Source organism: Gorilla gorilla, chromosome 11 (genome assembly GCF_029281585.2).
Source record: "Gorilla gorilla gorilla isolate KB3781 chromosome 11, NHGRI_mGorGor1-v2.1_pri, whole genome shotgun sequence".
NCBI classification, from domain to species: domain Eukaryota; kingdom Metazoa; phylum Chordata; class Mammalia; order Primates; family Hominidae; genus Gorilla; species Gorilla gorilla.
In genome coordinates, this window is record NC_073235.2 from 83,590,076 (window position 1) to 83,608,648 (window position 18,573).

The 18,573-nt window shown below is 35.0% G+C and overlaps 1 long non-coding RNA gene across 1 annotated transcript in view; it reads left to right on the plus strand.

Annotated features, from left to right (window-relative positions):
* LOC109025902 (uncharacterized) overlaps nt 1-18,573 on the plus strand; it is a 126,151-nt gene that overhangs the window by 11,907 nt on the left and 95,671 nt on the right. The window lies entirely within an intron of this gene.

Consider the following 18,573-nt stretch of genomic DNA (forward strand, 5'->3'; position numbering starts at 1 on the left):
ATCAGAATTTTAAAAGCCAAATGATGGCTAGAGAATATAACTAAAATTTTATTGACACTTTGTTTTTTAGAAGGCTTTTTCCCTCTTTCTTTTTGTTTCATTCTAACAGTCTATCTTTTTGCCCAAGATGCAAATTGAAACTTAATTAAATCCATGATTCCAAAGAGATATAGGCCTTATTACACAGCAGGCATTCTCTGGCTTTTCTTCACATCTGGAGTTTTAAACTTTAGGGAATTAATATCATGTCTAAGATTTCTTGTAGTCTTGTTTTGCTAAATACAGGATACATGGCTATTTTAAATGAGGGTTTCATAATCACCCAAAAATGCTACAAATTTCAATGTGAAATAGCTTTTTCCTACATTGTAAATATTAGATGATTAAGCATTCCTTATGCCTTTTGCATGAAAAGGCAACATAGACTTTATTAGATATCTGTGGTTCTCATTCTTTGAGTATTTGCCTCCCTATTGACCTTCAGGCCTTTTGTGCTTCTTTAAAGCCGTTTCCATCCCCCCTACTTCCTCCTTCACAGAATGTAAGATGTCAGTGGAAGAAGATGAAACCAGAAGTTTTAAGAAAAGATTGGACAATAATGACTAAAACAAGCTCCTTTAGCTTTTATTTTTACCCATTTTATGTATTTTTATTGATATAAATTGCTTTATTATGATTATAGTTGAAAGTCAACATTTTGTCATATTAAAAAGACCATTTCCTTCCAACCTAGAAAATTCTATCTCATGTTGATACATGTTAGGCCTCTTAGCAACTTATTCTGTCCTATAGCTGTGTGTTGCCACTGCCAATTTGTAGTCCCCAGTTCTAGTCCTGTCAGCTATTTCTCCAGAGGTAACTGGACCAGAGATTATACCAGAATTTTATTTTATTTTTCTCAGTCGGAGATTTTTTTTCACTGTGAAACTGTCTGGTTTCCCACTGATGGGTCTAATATACAGAGCTTTCTGGGTTTGACAGATGTGATAAACTAACAAGAATATTTGCATTTGTGTAGCTTTTATATACAGATATTTCACTCTCCTAATACTTTTTCAAGTTATAGATAAATGTTTTTTAAAAGCAAACTGAAACGGCTGACAAACAGCTGCTGCATAGACTTTGGAACCTGGCTGCCTATGTTTATAGACTGCTCATAGAAATGTGAGTTCTGATAGCCTTTTTGGAGATGAATCTAGCAATATATGTAGATATTTATTGTGGCATTTGCTGAAGTTCCTTCTACAGCCTACCAAGCACTGCATCACCTGGACCTTGGGCAAGATATATGTCTGGTCCCTTTTCCTGCCCTTCTGTCACTCTGCATTTACTGTAGTGGCATTCACAAGTGTTCCCAGTCTTGCTGAGTATCTCTCCCTCAGAACTCGGGTGCTTGCTGCTTGCTGTTCCTTCTGACTGGATTGCTCCTCTCTTAACAGGCCTCATGGCTTACTCCCTCAAGTCATTCAGGTTTCTGATCAAATACCTCCTCAGAGAGCTCTTCCCTGGCTACCCCATTTAAAGTAATAAGAAATTTCCTGTAACTTTGTATCCCCTTGTTTAGCTTCATAACAATATAACATTATGTTACATATTAAATTAGTGCCTGTCCCCTCCACTAGAATGGTTTCTTTAGGAAAGTGGGAACTTTGTTTTGTTCATTGCTCTATTCCTAGAGTTGAACAGGCGCATAGAGTGTATTAAGACTTGTTGCATGAATAATTTGTGGTAGCAAATGAATGAAAAGGTAAAGCAAACAGAATATCCTTTGGTAAGAGAATGGTTAGATAAATTGTGACATATCAATAATATGATGAAGTCATCGAGAAAAATAGAATTAGATCAATGTCATCCAGGGAGTTTCAAAGTTTATTATTAAGGAAGAAGTGGAGATGCAGAAAAGTTTGTATAATAGGACCCTGAGCAGTGATCTACATATATATGTATCTATCCATCTGTTTAATCTATCTATCATCACATAAGAATGATTCATATAGTAGGATATTCACCAGGTCATAAGCATTAGCTTTGTAGGGAAATTGTGCAGTGTGATTTTGTTGAACAGGGTATGGAAACGGAGACTAGAGGGCTCAGAGTTGGCTGAAATATGTAAAATGATTGCCAATTTGAGATACAGCTTCACTTGCTTTTGCTAAATACACTTCAGAGCAACTTCAGTCATATCTTTCTTCCCTTGCCACCCACACCGTGACTTAGTGTCAAACTCTGACCCATGGTTGCTGTCTTGGCCTCCCTTAATTACTCTCCTTCGGAATTCCATGTTGGTGCTCAGTGCTTCCATGCTGAAGTACAAGTTCCAGGCAGTCAACTTGTCTTGTCTTTGACTACTACTTAGAACCTCTTTGCATTCCTTGAAAAAAGGCATTTGTCTCTTACTGATGTGTTTTGCTCGTGTTTCTCACGCAATGAGTCCTTGATGTTCTTACAGCTGTTGCTGATCACTTTTTGGGGGGTTTTGAGGAAAAACTATGAAATTGATTCTAGACAATTTAGGCTTTTGCGGTTCACTGGGGCCCATAAAACTACTGAGCTGGGGAAGTGTGATTGGGAGAATAATGATATTTATTCAATGATAATGTGCTTCACATACATAAAGAGAACTCTGCACAGCCCCCGATAGAAAGTTACGGAAACATTCTCAAGTTAGAAACAGTAAATGTTTTGAAAATAAAGTGGCACTGTCTTAGAAATGCAAGAAGGCAGAAGCAAAATATTAGATTTGATAATTAAGAATATAATTAATGATGAGAAACCCCATATTTTAGAGTAAGACTATATCCCATTTATCATGGCTTTCAGTCATTTGAAATTTTCTGTTCGTTAGTTTGATTGTATTTTCCACCAGCTCTAAGGAGGAGCTGGAAGGGTGTGTACTTTTTTCGTTAACATTGGATTGCAATATTCAGGCACCTATCTGTTCTTACTTTAAACAGAATAATTTAGGAATGTTAGTTCTAAACTCAAGCTGAGACAAGATAAAGATTTTGTAGTGATTTTCATTTGAAAAGATACAAAAGTTTTGCTAATTCACACATGTGTTACTTATATCCTTATAGGGTTTCCAGCTTATTACTGTTTTAAAGATGAACATCAATGGTATTACTTGTGAAGAACATTAACGATTATTCTAGTACAATAAGAAACTAGATCAGGCCAGGCGCAGTGGCTCACACCTGTAATCCCAGCACTTTCGGAGGCCGAGGCAGGTGGATCACCTGAGGTCAGGAGTTCAAGACTAGCCTGACCAACATGGAGAAAACCCGTCTTTACTAAAAATACAAAAAAATTAGCCGGGGTGGTGGCACGTGCCCGTAATCCCAGCTGCTCGGGAGGCTGAGGCAGGAGAATTGGTTAAACCCAGGAGACGGAGGTTGCGGTGAGCCAAGATCATAGCATTGCCCTCCAGCCTGGGCAACAACTGTGAAACTCCATATCAAAAAAAAAAAAAAAAAAAAAAAAAAAAAAAGAAATTAGATCACTTCGTGTCATAAGCCATTAGAAAATTAGTTTAAAAACTAGTTTTTCTGAGTGAGGAAAAAAAATATGTTTAAGCCATGCTGTTGGGCAAAAAAATCTGAAGAGTATTTTTCTGAGCTTTTCCTTGAGCAGTTTCTTCCATCAACATATTTATAAAACCAAATTCTTTTCTTTTCTCAAATATATATAATGTGAAAAGAAGTCGGGAGTGATGGACTAATGCGATGTAGCAATTCTAACTTTCTCACATGCATGCTTAAAAATCATGAAACAGCAACAAATTGTAGCAGTTTGTAATTGTTTGCTATTGTGTTAAATGCTGGACAGTGACAATCACTTGTTTAGGATAGAAGTCTTTTGATTATGTGAACCTGAACCAGCAGAACTCAAAGGAAACATGAAAATAAAGAAGTGCAGATACTCCTTTTGCATAAAGAGCAGTCCACCAGACTCATGATGAGCTTTCTCCTTTTGTTCCTTTAAGTTAACTCTTCTGCAAAATGTTTTTTGTTTGTGTATGTTTTGCAGTGTCCTTTTCAAAATTAATGAGCTAGACTTCTTGAATCATAAAACTATTCTGAAAGCCCACATTATTAGAACCATGGGGGAAGTTTGCATCTGTTAATTAGCTGAGAAGCTTGTTTCACTATTAATATGCAACAGTAATTTCAGTTCTGTTCTGATAAAAGTAAGTAAAGATATTAGACAGCAACTCAAAAACTTTTGACAAGACAGGTTTCTACAGAGAGGAATCTGTAGTACTCCAGGGTTTTGCTTAGTAGTAAAGTTTAACATCTTTACCCTTTTTAAACTCTTGAAACCTAAAACTCAACTAGATAATGTACTTCAATCTTATTAGTCATAAAAAATGTACTAACTACAATGGCCTTTCCTCATGGACATCTAAGGTTACCCCACAAGAAACTTCAGAGTAATTGAAATCAAGGTCTTAGCAGGCTCTTCTCTGTATTTTAAATGTGTCCACCAAGCAGTATGCTCAGGGGCTTGTTAATGGACAGTTGTTGGCTTGTTAATGGACAGTTGTTTAAGATCATGTATACATATGTAACAAACCTGCACGTTGTGCACATGTACCCTAAAACTTAAAGTATAATAATAATAAAAAAGAAAATATGGCACATATACACCATGGAATACTATGCAGCCATAAAAATGGATGAGTTCATGTCCTTTGTAGGGACATGGATGAAGCTGGAAACCATCATTCTCAGCAAACTATCACAAGGACAGAAAACCAAACACCACATGTTCTCACTCATAAGTGGGAGTTGAACAATGAGAAAACATGGACACAGGATGAGGAACATCACACACTGGGACCTGTTGGGGGGTGGGGGGCTGGGAGAGGGATACCTAATGTAAATGATGAGTTGATGGGTGCAGCAAACCAACATGGCACATGTATACCTTTGTAACAAACCTGCACATGTACCCTAGAACTTAAAGTATAATAATAAAAATAAAAAAATTAAAAAAGATAATGTTCTTTATAAATGTCATTGACCTACCTACCCTATACTTGTAGTCTCTCCACTAAGATTTATAATTTTCTGTTCTCATGTTAAAACAGAATGCATATAATTTATTTCTAGTAAAGCTCCATCAAATAATACAAAATACAATGTCTTTATTTCTTAAGTGTACTTATGTACTGACTGAGAGTGGCAGGAGGCAGCCAAATGCCTAGGCAGATAGGGCTCTGTTTTTGGTTAAACCCCACCTCCAAGTCAAAGACAATTTAAAGCCTGATAGCCAAGCTACAGATTAAATCCTTGGACCAGGTTGAGAACACCTCTTCCTGTTTGGCACATTCCTCTGATTCATCCCCCCAGTCACCTATTTTACATATACCTACCCTTTCCTAATTGGTTTTCTACACTGTCCTGCCCACCTTTGAGTGGTATCTTCACTTTAACCTTTTTTGCATACTCACAAACCAATTAGTATGCATTCCCCATTCTCAACCCATAAAAGGCCTTGGACCAAGTCACACAAGGAAATTTCCTGCCTTTGGGTAGGGGGGCCACCCCCACATCCCCTCTCCACTGAAAGCTGTTTCATTGCTCAATAAAATTCTTCTCTGTCCTCCTCACTCTTCGGTGTCCAGCATATCCTCATTTTCCTGGGTGCAGTACAAGAGCTGGGGAACCACCGAATGTGGGTACAAACTATAACACAAGTGACCTGGGACACACCAGCATGGCCTAGTGGGATCTGGGCAGGGTGTCGCCAGCCAGAGGTCCCGGCTTGCAAAGTGACTAAGAAGAAAAATCCTACATCATAATGTTATCTGTTACTGTATAAATAAGAAGAAATGCTGAGAGAGGAATAGTTATAAAAATAATTTTTATTTAGAGAGCTTGATAAATGTTTTCATAGGATTCAGATGTAAAAATGATCACAGAACTCAAGAAAAACAGGCATGCTATGGAAAACATAATGAACAGTATACTAATGTTTTCATACATGAATATGGAAATCTTTAAAATAAGCATATTTTAAATTTTATAATTTAAAATTTATTATGTGTAGCAAAATTTCTAATATTTCATTTTATGATCCACACATTAGTTATCTCATATAAAAAATTAACTTGAATAAATATTTTTAAATTTATATATTATCTATTAACCCCATTCTCTTTTGTATTCTTTCTCTCTGTCCTTATCTCTGTCTCTTTCTCCATAAGCACACACATATTTTTTTAAATCAAATGCAAACTTGTAATATATTGATATAAATGTAAAAATTGAGGTTTATATGAAATTTCAGATTATGACAGATATAAGCACTAAAATTTTGTTTAGAAAATGCAAAGAAAATATTTCTAAGAAATAAAAACGATTACTTGGTGCAGGCTAATTTTAGTGACTATATATAATAACCAATAGATGCAAATTTTACATGCTTTATTGATCATAAACTGCGGTTTAGATGAAAAAATTGTTCAGTGAATAATTATATTAAAAATTTAGATAAATTTGTTATTGTTGGTTTGTGAAAATAAGACATATTCTTTCATTAGGAATAAAGCTTTTCCAAAACCTCCGGGTTCCTTAACCACTAAGATGGACCTCACTATAGGAATATCTTGGACCTTGTCCAAGAGATTTCATAACTCAGCGTCAGCACTTTAAGTCTGTTTCATCTACAACAGTGAAGCATCACAAATACTACAAAAAGAGCTTCTCTAAGTTTCAGCATAGTGCAGTATGCTCTGGTTGCAAATTTTACCTTAATTTACTTTTGTTTACTTTCAGCTAAAGAGCATGTTCAATATAAGATTAGTGTAAAATGAGTCCCAGCTGCAGGCAAAGTGAGTTCATACCTTTTCCTTTATTTTGCTCTCCAATGCCTTTACTCACAGATTTTATATAGTAGCCACTGTCTGACAACTACCAGTTTATATATTTGTTTGTTTTTGTGAAAACTACCCCTCAAGTAAATTTGTCAAAAATTGGAATGAACTGTCTGATTGTCATTTTGTTTAGTAAGTTTTATTTTTTGCTAACAGACTTGTTTATTGTTGAATAGATATGACTTTTAAGCTGTTAAGAGTTACATATTTTGTTGACCTGAGTCTTCCAAGTCCAGTTGGAGTTAGCCAAGAAACTGAGGTAGGCAAGGGTGCTTTGGCTCCAAGAGGGAAAATAGTCTTTATTTCATGAAAATACAAATAATTAAGGAAGGAGGTGGGAGCTAAAAATATGTATGGAGATAAGACTATCCAGGAAGAAGTTAGAGAAGAAAAGGAGTAGAAAATGAAACCATGCAAATTCACAATTTAAACTGAGAAGAAAAACTCAGAAACTGAAAAGAGATAGTCTGCAAAGTAAGAGGAGGTAACATCTCAGATGACCAAAAAAAGGGGAATTGTGAAAAGAATGGAGCCATCCTCAGCATCCATTGTTGCAGCAAGCTCAAGTAGCTGGAGAACAGAAGAGGGTTTAGGGATGCTAACCACTGAGAACTCATGGTGGCCTTTTAGAGAGCAGTCTTAGAAGACTGACGTGGCTGCAAGGAATGGGATGTGGAGCCAGTGAGCACAGTGACTCTTTTCGAAGTATTGGGAGAAAAGCTGAAAGAGACAGAGTGCATAGTCTGAGCAGGAAGGAAGATTGAGGCAAGAGATGCATTTGATTTTTTGGTTTTTGAAAACAGAATTCCATTTCTGATATAAATACCTGGATTTAATCTGAAATGTTTATTATTTAGAAGGTTTCAGGGCTATAGCTTTAAGATGACATAATAGAAATAAACAGACAAAATTAATTTAGCCACTTGAAAGAATTTACACTAAGCTTAAATACAAAATTGTACTCACTTTTAAACTCTCACAAGGTTAATTTAGGATATACTGGCACATGTTTAATAAATAATAATTAAAATGACAAATTTCCACATCTTTATTTCTGTGAATATTTAATATTTTATGTTCTATTGATGACATATGCCATCTATAATGCTGTTAGTTTAACGTTGGGTTAGAACCCATTGTATCTTCAGAATATGCTAGCATATTTCATAGAAATCCAAGAAATATTTTCACTATTATAGAGAATTTTGAATGGAACTTTTATAAATACTAACACTGGGGGGGAAAAGGACATCTCCTATAAATTTGAATCAATAATAATTGTAAATATACTGAACTTATGAATAGAAACAAGTATGAAAATTCACAAAAATAGTCAAGTTACAAACTATTGTGAATGGATCTGTAGACCTACTGGTTCAGCCTGTAGTAAACAAAATTATTAGATGCTTCACTTGATATTGTATTTGAACAACCTGAAAAAAAAAAAAACTGAACAGTTTGCTATGACCTGCTTCATCCTAAACTTCTGCATTTTGGTGTTCTCTTAAGGCAGTATCCTAGGTCACCTGTCTTTTCTGACTAATCAGTCCTAGTTGATTTCATTCATTCCCAGGATTTGAAGTACCATCTATACATTGATGACTACCAAATTTATATTTCTAGCAAGCCCCTCTTCTCTAAACTTACGTATCAACTTCCTCCTCCTTCCTATCCACCACCTCCTCCTGTTCTGCTTCCTCCTGCTTCTCTGCCTTCTTTTCCTTCTAACAGCTTAATTGAAGAATCATTGACATATAATAAACTGCACATATTTAAAGTGTACAACTTAGTAAGTTTTGACATATGTATTCACCCATAAAACCATCACTACAAACAAAAGAGTGAACACAATGATCACTCCATAAGTTTCCCCATGGCTTTTGTAATTCCTCCCATTCCCCTGCCCCCTCATGAGTCCCTAGGCATCCAAAAATCTGATTTCTGTATAAGCTAGTTTACATATTCTAGAATTTTATAAAAATGGAATAATTTGATAAATGAATGAAATGTTTTCATAGTATTTTGAAGGTTTCAAGGCTATCTATAGCTTTAATATTACAAACTACAAAATACAAAGATACAATATTAAACAGCCATTTGAAATAGTATTTTAATCATTCTGTTTATGGCTTTTTTTATTCAACCCAATTATTCTGAGATTCATCCATGTTGTCGCATGTGTTGTTGAATGTAATTCATTTGTTTTTAATCCTGAGTAGTAATATCTTATTGTATGACTACACGACACAATTCGTTTACTCATTCATCTGTTGGTGGGCATTTGAGTTGTTTCCAGTTTGGGGCTATTACAAATAAAGCTGCTATGAACATTTGCATACAAGCCTTTGTATGGACATATGTTTTGATTTCTCTGGGGTAAATACCTAGAACTGGAATGGCTGGATCATATGGTAGGTGTATGTTTACATTTTTAGGAAGCTGTCAAACTGTTTTTTAATATGGTTGTAGTGTTTTTTCATTCTCACTACCAGTTTATGAAATCTCTAGCTGTTCTCCATCCTTCTGACACTTGGTATGGTCAGTACTGTAATTTTAATTCTAATAAGTGTGTACTGTTAGTGTTCTGGTTTTAATTTATATATCCCTAATAACAAATGATGTTGAGTATCTTATCTGTGCTTATTTGCTATCTGTATTCATTTTTGGAGAAGTATTTGCTCAAATCATCTCCCTGTTTTTAAATTGGGTTGGTTGTTTCCTAATATTGAATTTTGAGAATATGTAATATAGTTTTTTTGGGGAGATATAAGTTCTTTGGCAGATATATACTTTGTAAATATTTTCTTCCAGTCTGTGGCCTGTTCGTTTATTCACTTAACCGTGTCTTTAAAAGAGCAGGCATATTCAATTTTGCTGAAGTACAATTTACCAATTTTCTGTTTGCTGTATCATGCATTGGTGTAATATTTAAAAATTGTTTGTCTAAACCAGGGTCAAAAAGATTTTCTCTATATTTTCTTACAGAAGTTTTATAGTTTTATGCTCTGCATTTAGGCCTACAATCCATTTTAAATTAATTTTCGTGTATGGTATGAGGTATAGATCAGTTTATTTTCCCACATATGGATATATAATTGTTCCAAAACCATTTTTTGAAAAACTATTCTTTCTCAATTGAATTGCCTTTTGACCTTTGCCAAAACAGCAGTTGTCTATGTATATGTAGGCCTATTTCTGTACACTCTGTTCTATTCCATTTATCTATTTGGGTATTTTGATGTCAAAACTATGCTGCTTTGATTACTATAGATTATATCCATCTTGAAATTAGATAGTATTAGTGTTCCAACTATTTTCTTTTTTTAATTTTTTTTTTTTTTTTTTTGAGATGGAGTCTTGCTCTGTAGCCCAGGCTGGAGTGCAGTGGTGCGATCTCGGCTCACTGCAAGCTTCGCCTCCTGGGTTCATGCCATTCTCCTGCCTCAGTCTCCCGAGTGGCTGGGACTACAGGCGCCCCGGCTAATTTTTTTTGTATTTATAGTAGAGATGGTGTTTCACCGTGTTAGCCAGGGTGGTCTCGATCTCCTGACCTCGTGATCTGCCCGCCTCAGCCTCCCACGCCTGGGATTACAAGCGTGAGGCACCGCGCCTGGCCTTGGAAGTTGTTTTGACTTGTCTATGTCTTTGCATTTTAGATGAATTTTGTATCTCAGAGAAACTCTATTTTTCAATTATCTTTATTTCAGTTTTTCATTTTGATAGTTTCTAATGCCATGTCTTCAGGCACACTAAATCTTTTTTTCTGTGATGACTAATCTGCTATTCATACATTTCATTGTATTTTTTATCCCGGACATTGTAGTGTTTATTTCTAGAAGTTTTTTTTTTTTTTAATATATCTTCTTCTATGTCTCTACTTGAATTTTTTAAAATATGGAAAATATCCTTGTCTGCTAATTGTAACATTTGTATCATTTCTGGATTGGTTTCAGTTCATTCATTTTAATTCTTTCTTTTTTTAAAATTTAATACTTAGAATAGGTCATATTTTCCTACTTCTTTCCATGACTGTTTTTTTTTTTTTTTGAGACAAGGTCTTACTCTGTCACCCAGGCTGGAGTGCAATGGCACATCATGGTGCACTGCAGCCTTAACTCCCTGGGTTCAAGTTGCCCTCCCACCACAGCCTCCAGAGTAGCTGGGACTACAGGCATGTGTCACCAAGCTTAACTAATTTTTTTTTAAATTTTTTTTAGAGCAGGATCTTACTTTGTTTCCCAAGCTCTGGTAATGTTTGATTGGCTGCTAGGCACTGTGAATTTTACCTTGTTGGGTGCTGGTATTTTTGTATTCCTATATATATATTACTGAACTTTGTTCTAGGGTATAGTTTAGTTACTTAGAAATAACTTGATCCCTTCTTATATTACCTTAAAGATTTATCCCCAATGAAATATTAGCAAACTGTATTTAACAACACATGAAATAGATCACTCGCCATGATCAAGTGGGATTCATCCCAAAGATGCAAGGATGGTTCAATAGATGCAAAATAATAAATATAAGATATCGTGTCAACAGAATCAAGGACAAAAACTATCTGATCATTTTAATAAATGCTGAAAAAGCATTCAGTGAAATTTAATATCCCTTCCTGATAAAAACTTTCAACAAATTCTGTGTGGAAGGATCATACCTCAAAATGATAAAGACATATTTGATGAACCCACAGTTAATATCATACTGAACAGATAAAAATTAAAAGTTGTTCTACTAACATCTGGAACAAGACAAGGATGACTTCTTTTACCACTTTTATTCAACATAGTTCTAGAAGTCCTCAACAGAGCAGTTAGGCAAGGTAAAGAAATAAATGGTATCTGAATAGGAAAGGAAGAAGTCAAACTGTCCTTGTTTGCAGATAACGTGATATTATATGTTATAAAACTTAAAGATTCCACCAAAAAACTCTTAGAACTGAGAAATAAATTCATGAAAATTGCAGGACATAAAATCAACATACAAAAATCAGTAACATTTCTATATACTAACAGCAATCAATTTGAAAAAGTAATCAAGAAAGCAATTCCATTTACAATAACTATGAAAAACCCCTAAGAATAAATTTAGCCAAGGAAGTGAAAGATCTCTACATGAAAAATTATAAAACACTGATGAAAAAAATGCAAGAGGACACATCTGTATAAAAAACAAAAAGATAGCCATGATAAAGGATTCCAAGAATTAATGTTGTTAAAAAGTCCATACTACCCAAAATGATCTACAGATTTAATGTGATTCCTATTAAAATAACAATGACATTCTTCACAGAAGTAGGAAAACAATCCCCAAATTTGTATAGAATCACAAAAGACCCTGAAATAGTTAAAGCAATCATGATAAAAAAGAACAAAGCTGAAGGCATCACACTTTCTGACTTCAAATTATATTACGAAGCTATAGTAACTAAAATAGCATATTTATATACATATATGTGTGTGTTTCAAGATTCTGTGAGTTGCCAAATATTTCGTAGTTAATATTAGCCAGCTAATGATGAGTCTAGCTCTCCAAGAACATTTAGAAGTCATAAAAGTACAGCTATTAAATTAACATCAGCCTTTGGGCTGATTTTTTGTTTGCTTACTGCTACATGGTTACCTGTCTGTTGGAATGTGGGTTCAGGGATTAACCTCTCTACAATCCTTTAAAAATGTGGCACAGTTTAATATCTGGAATTCCACATAGCAACTGGTTTGTCAAAGTTTATGATCTAAGTTCTCGGCCCTTTCCTTCTCTCAATGGAGACCAGACGGCACTGACAAGATCAAAAGTAACACGGGCTTATTCCTTATTCACACTGATGTGACTTGTTGCCCAAGGGGGATTTCAACCAACTATACCTAGGCATACTCACATTAGTGACAAGTTGAGCGGTATGGTAGCCATGCAGTATAAAGGCATGGCTTCTACTTTCTTAGTTGAAAAAAGACATCAAAGCTGGAAATGAATAGATGTATCTGTATTTTGCCACATTTGCTTAAGTTACTATAAAAAGGAAGTGGTATGATTTGATGTGACTTAAGATTGTATATGCTTCCTAAATTTGCCATCTTTGTACACTAAATGAGAACACTGAGGTTATGGGTGTTAACAGCCCATCAGAAACTCATGCAATATATTCTGCCTATAGAGAAAATCCTCTTTCTCTCCTTTACTCTTTCTTCTCTTCCTTCCAAGTGAGTTAGGGGTCCATAAGGGATGATGGGAATATAGTGGCTCAACCTGATGCATGGTATTATGAGGTTAGAGCCCACACGAGTTTAGGAGGTTGGCTGTGTAGAGGAAAAGATGACGATGGACAGCCTAGAACACAATTGTGGGCTGTGAAAGATTTAAGAAGATATTCATTTTGAGGGCAGAAGTAGCCAGGCATGGTGCTGAAAGATTTTACGTGTAAGGGAGATCGGATTAGTACATATACTGAAGATATTGAGAGCCAGGTTTTTTACTATCCATATGATATCCATATGGAAAAGGAGGACACTAGAAGGAACTTCATGGTGTTGGATTAAAATTGGAAGTATAAAAGTAAAGTCAAGGTTTTTAATATATACTGACATATGCAAAAATACAAATAGGTATAAATGTATGTATGCATATATTCTCTAGCTCCTTTCACTGGGAGAACCTGGAAACATTGATATCCCAGTGGCAATAAATACATCTATCACCCAGATGTTTGTTTATAAATGCCATCCTCCATACAAGAAAACAGAGATGCTTGGAGAAATAGCTAATCCCAGAGTTTGGGAAGAGAATGTACACCTTGAGCCTTCTGGTGACAGAATGTAAGAAAGTACTCAATGAATAAATGGGACATACTCAAATACACAGAAGCCAGCATAAAAGAGTTCCTACTGGCCAAGCTAGGACAATAGGCATATTAAAATAAGAAATGGTAATAAATTCAACTAACTTCATGAAAACCTTGTTTCTTTATCATTGTGAGAACATAAACATTTTGTTTTTAACTTTATCCCATTCAATCTAGTGTTTCATTCACTTTTCTGATATTTTCAACTGGTTAGGCTATTGGAAAGCCATAGAAGTTTCCACATGAAGTATATTATCTGATGAAATGATAATATTTCCTTCAATTTTAATAATTGTGGGAAAAAGTGCCACTGATTCCCCTGCCCTTAATTATCTAGTCAAAGAGATTTATGTCTCGGTCCCTTGACAATGCAAAAGGTAAATCTGAGTGGAAGGGAGGACAACGGTATTTTAGGCATGAACCTTATTTATTCCTTGTAATTCCCTCTCTCTTGTTCTTTCCAAGCACAGATAATCTCTCTTTTTTTTTTCATTCTGGCATATGTTAATTCCATATATGATACACAAATGAATCATATAACTTACTAAAAATTTTAAAGATATAATTATAATTTTAAACATTTTTAAACTGAATTTACAGTTCGGTTTTATGTCATTATATATAGAATATATATATACAATATACACTATATCTTATGTGCAAATATATATGAATCTCCTTATGCTATAAGAGGGAAATAAGCATAAAAATGAAAAACAATAAAATCACCTAATACAGAAGGAGCAGGACTGAGATAAAAAATGAATAAATAAAAATTTTACAAAAAGAAAATCATTTAAATCATGAGTTTAAAAGAGAGAGAGAGTTTAGGAGAAAATAGAAAAAGTCAGAGAAGAGTAGACTTGAGGACAATTTCAGGTAAGAAGTGTGAACAAGAACAGCAAGAGTAAGGAGACAGAAAGTGAATGCAGATGGTCAGGAATAGAGGGAGGAAAAACAGATATGAAGTAGGGCTATCCAGGGAAGAAAAGTCTCAAGAAGCTGCAGTTGGTGGACAGTGTGTATTGCCACATGATGAGTCATTGCATTTGGAAATTAGGTGATGGTTGGAGGCTGTGGAGAATGGAAATTCAGTTGAATATATGGATAGAAGCCAAATTCTGGGAGGTGAGGCCAACGTGAGAAAAGTAAAGATTAAAACTAGCCCACGTCCTCCTCAAGTTTTAAGTAGCAGTTCCAATTCCACTTCCTACAGGAGGTCTGGGCTGAGTCTTCTGCTGGCAGATGCTTCCTTAGCACCCTGTACTCTTCTTACCATGTCACTTATTAGACCTTTATTTTATTTATTATTTGATTCTGGTTTTCCTGCAGGTATAGGGCAAAGACCACATCTTTATTCATAAAGCATCTAGCACAGTGCTTGGCATATAGCAGATGCTCAATACATAAATTTTAGCGTTAACTCATTAGGAGAATAATTTGAGAGAGCCACATAGTTATGTTTTCAACTACAATGGAATCATTCAGAAACTTCCTCAATAGCATCCTCATGAAAAGAGGAAAAGACAATAGATTGAAGCAAATTTTTCAAGTCAAGCAATAGAATTAAATAAACAAACAAACTTGAGGCACTAATGCCTTAATGTTGAGATTACAGCAAATGTTAAAATGGAGCAATATAGAGAAATGAATGAGAGAGGACCATGGCATGAGACAACAGTAATTTAAATTCAGGCTGTGTTTATCAGATTTGTAATGTGAAACTTGCTTAAGTTGTGTGAGCCTCAATTTCTTCATCTTTAAAATGAAGATTAAAATCTAGTGGTAATATAAGGATATGTGCAAAACTTGTATACAAAGTAAGTGCTTAAGAAATATTAAATATTATAACTACTTCTATTTTCTAGTTTCCATTTTTATTTAGTTTAAAATTGTTGAATTTAATAAACTAAAAAGAAACTTTCCAAATAATGCTGATAGCCAGGATACAAAAGTTCCTGTTTTAGACTTGTTAATGAGAGAATTGTGAGTTTCTACAGAAAAGAACACTGTCTTATCCTCCAAATTATCCTTCATATCCGGCAAACAGTATGCACTACATATGGAATTTTGGCATCAAAGAGACAATAAGTATATGAAATATTCATTTTCCCTTACTTTTTTGTCTCTCTTTTGCAAGTGTTCTTTCATATGTAGAAAATTAAACCACCATGCAAAAGAGTGCAGTCTCTGATGAAAAGCTGAGATAAGTATGAAATTAAAAGTTTGAATGACTTAAAATGAAAATACTGAAAGAAGCCAGTTATGAGGTGGTTGGTAAGTCTGCACCCTTTTGACATTGCTTGCCAACTCCAGTACTTGTCTGTTAGATAATAACTGCAATTACTCTACCTACCATCTAACCCTCAGAGTCTCTGTTGATTATTATAGATAGCTCAGGTGTCATTTTATGAAAATTGGAAAACAAATTGATTTTGTTTTTCTGCACCACTACCATCAAAAAGCAGTCTGTATGCCTGTCATTAGCAGAACTGTGTATATAATTTACACATAAAGCTATCATAGACTTATCCCAGACAGTATGCCAGAGGATAATGTGGAAATTATGCTCTTTTGTGTAACTGGGAAGGTCTCCAAGAAGAGTGCCATTTCTTGGAACAGCAGAAGTCTTTTCTCACATGAGCTAGATGACAGAGGAGTGTTATGCAACTCACCCATGGATGCTGGCGGCCAAGTGACACCCAGAATTCTGATTCTGCATTATGTAATTGGAAATCCCTGCAGTGCAGTAACTTTTCAACGTGCAGGATGATCTAAATTAATGTCTCCCTTCTACCCAGGGAGAACTAGACTGTCAATGATTTCATTTGATGTTTTTGTTTTTGTTTTTTGGTTTTTTTGGGAAGAGATACCATTAGAGAAAATTGTAATGAATGTTTCTGCATGTCTGTTTTGTGCCGTTCCTTTTATTTTCTCACGTCTGTGAGATTGTGAGCTTAATGTATTTTAGGTGTGTGTGTGTCTGTGTATGTTTACATTTGCTCAGTTGCTGTGAAGTACTAAGAAGGTGCCTTGGCTATTATACGTATCACTTTTGCATATAAAACATGGTTGCTTAGTGGCCAAAACATGGGACATATTCTTCCTAAGGCAGCAACTAGGTCTTTTGGCACGCTCCAAAGATGATGCCTTTGGTTATTTTGCAATTGTTACTGTAGGATCTGTTGCCTGTGACTCTCTTAACTTCCTGAATGTGTTTTCCTTTCTTTCAACCTGAAGTCAAAGGCATTACTACTCTTTGACCTGATTTCTCATACATGATTGTTTACCTATGACATTTTCAAAATAAAAATGTGTTTCAATGAAAATTGTTCCCTTTGGTTCATTTTCAGTGTTGTTTTATATTAATACTAAACAAGGTCTTTTACCTGGAGGAAAATAATACTGATTATTTAGAAACTGGCATTTTAACTGTTCCCTCATGACTTCAAATGCATATGGGATCCTTTTACCCACGATTACCCCTTACTTTGACTCTTTAGATGTTTTAAAAGGGAAATGTCTTTATATAAAAAATGTGCCTGGGCAATGAAAGAGAAGAATGTATATTTTGCAGAAAACCAAGCTCTTCCTCCATCACTAGCAAAATTTCTAGCTCAGTCTAATCCTCCACTTTCTCTTTCTTGAATTCCAGCAACAACCTCCCAACTGGTTTCTCCATAGGTACTCTGACGCCCTCTAAATTGTTTTTTGCATGAACAATCCATATTTGATTATATTAACCCCTTCTTCTCTTCTATATACCTATGCTTAAAGTTCTTTAATGGTGTTCCTTTGTCCTTAGGAAAAGAAGACAAACTATTCAATATGGCTTACAAGGCTTGGCTTCCTTTTCCAGCCTCATCTCATTCACTCCATGCTTTCCGTTCTCTGAGCTCCAGTCTCACTTTCCCTCTTTCATGCCCTGAAAGCCCCATGCTCCCTGTTACCCACACGTAGCTCCTTGTACTTTAAACATGATTGTTCGTAGCTTTCACTCTGTTAGTTTCATGGTTTCTTCAAATACTAACTCAGTTATCACTTCCACAGAGAAGCTTTCCCTCTCCAACATAATTTGTTTTTTTCCCACAGAATTATATTCCCATAGCACCAGGTTTTTCTCCTTTATATCACTTAATATAGATGAAAATTTACATTTATTTTGTGTAATTACTTTGATTAATATTTATCTTTCTTATTACACAAAGGCTGGGATTATGTTTTTCAGTTTTTGTTTGTTTGATTTTGCTTAACTTTGTATCCCACCACCTAAAATCATGCCTGCAATGTGGTAGCGGCTCTATAAACACCTTTTTTTCTTCAGATAAATGAAAAAAAATGAAATCATATGGCAAGAATTTGAAATAAATCTTTACTAAGTCTACTGTGATTATTTAAGACTAGAAATTATGGCCATTAAGCTACCTAATTGTATTAGAGTTTTCTTGGATCAGATGATTTTGGCAAACAAATTGAACTCGAAAGAGGGGATTGCTGTAATTTCATCTGAATGGACTCTACATGGAAATTGCCTTGACACATGAAAGAAGACGAATCTGGGATGGATGCTAATCTTTTTGGTCTTCACAAATAGAGACTGGGAGTTGATCAGCGTGTCCAAAATGCCAATGTGAGGAAATATGTAGTCATACTGTAACAACATTTATTGAGTTATTACTCTGTGTCAGACATGCTAAGTTCTAAACCTATGTAACTCATTTATATTCTCAGCAGTCTTCTGAGATGTTCGTACTATTGTCATCTACATTTCATAGAAGAAGAAACTGAAACAGGTTAGGTAACTTACTCGTGGTCACAGAGGTAATTGCTGGATTTGAGGATTCACAGGATTCTAAAA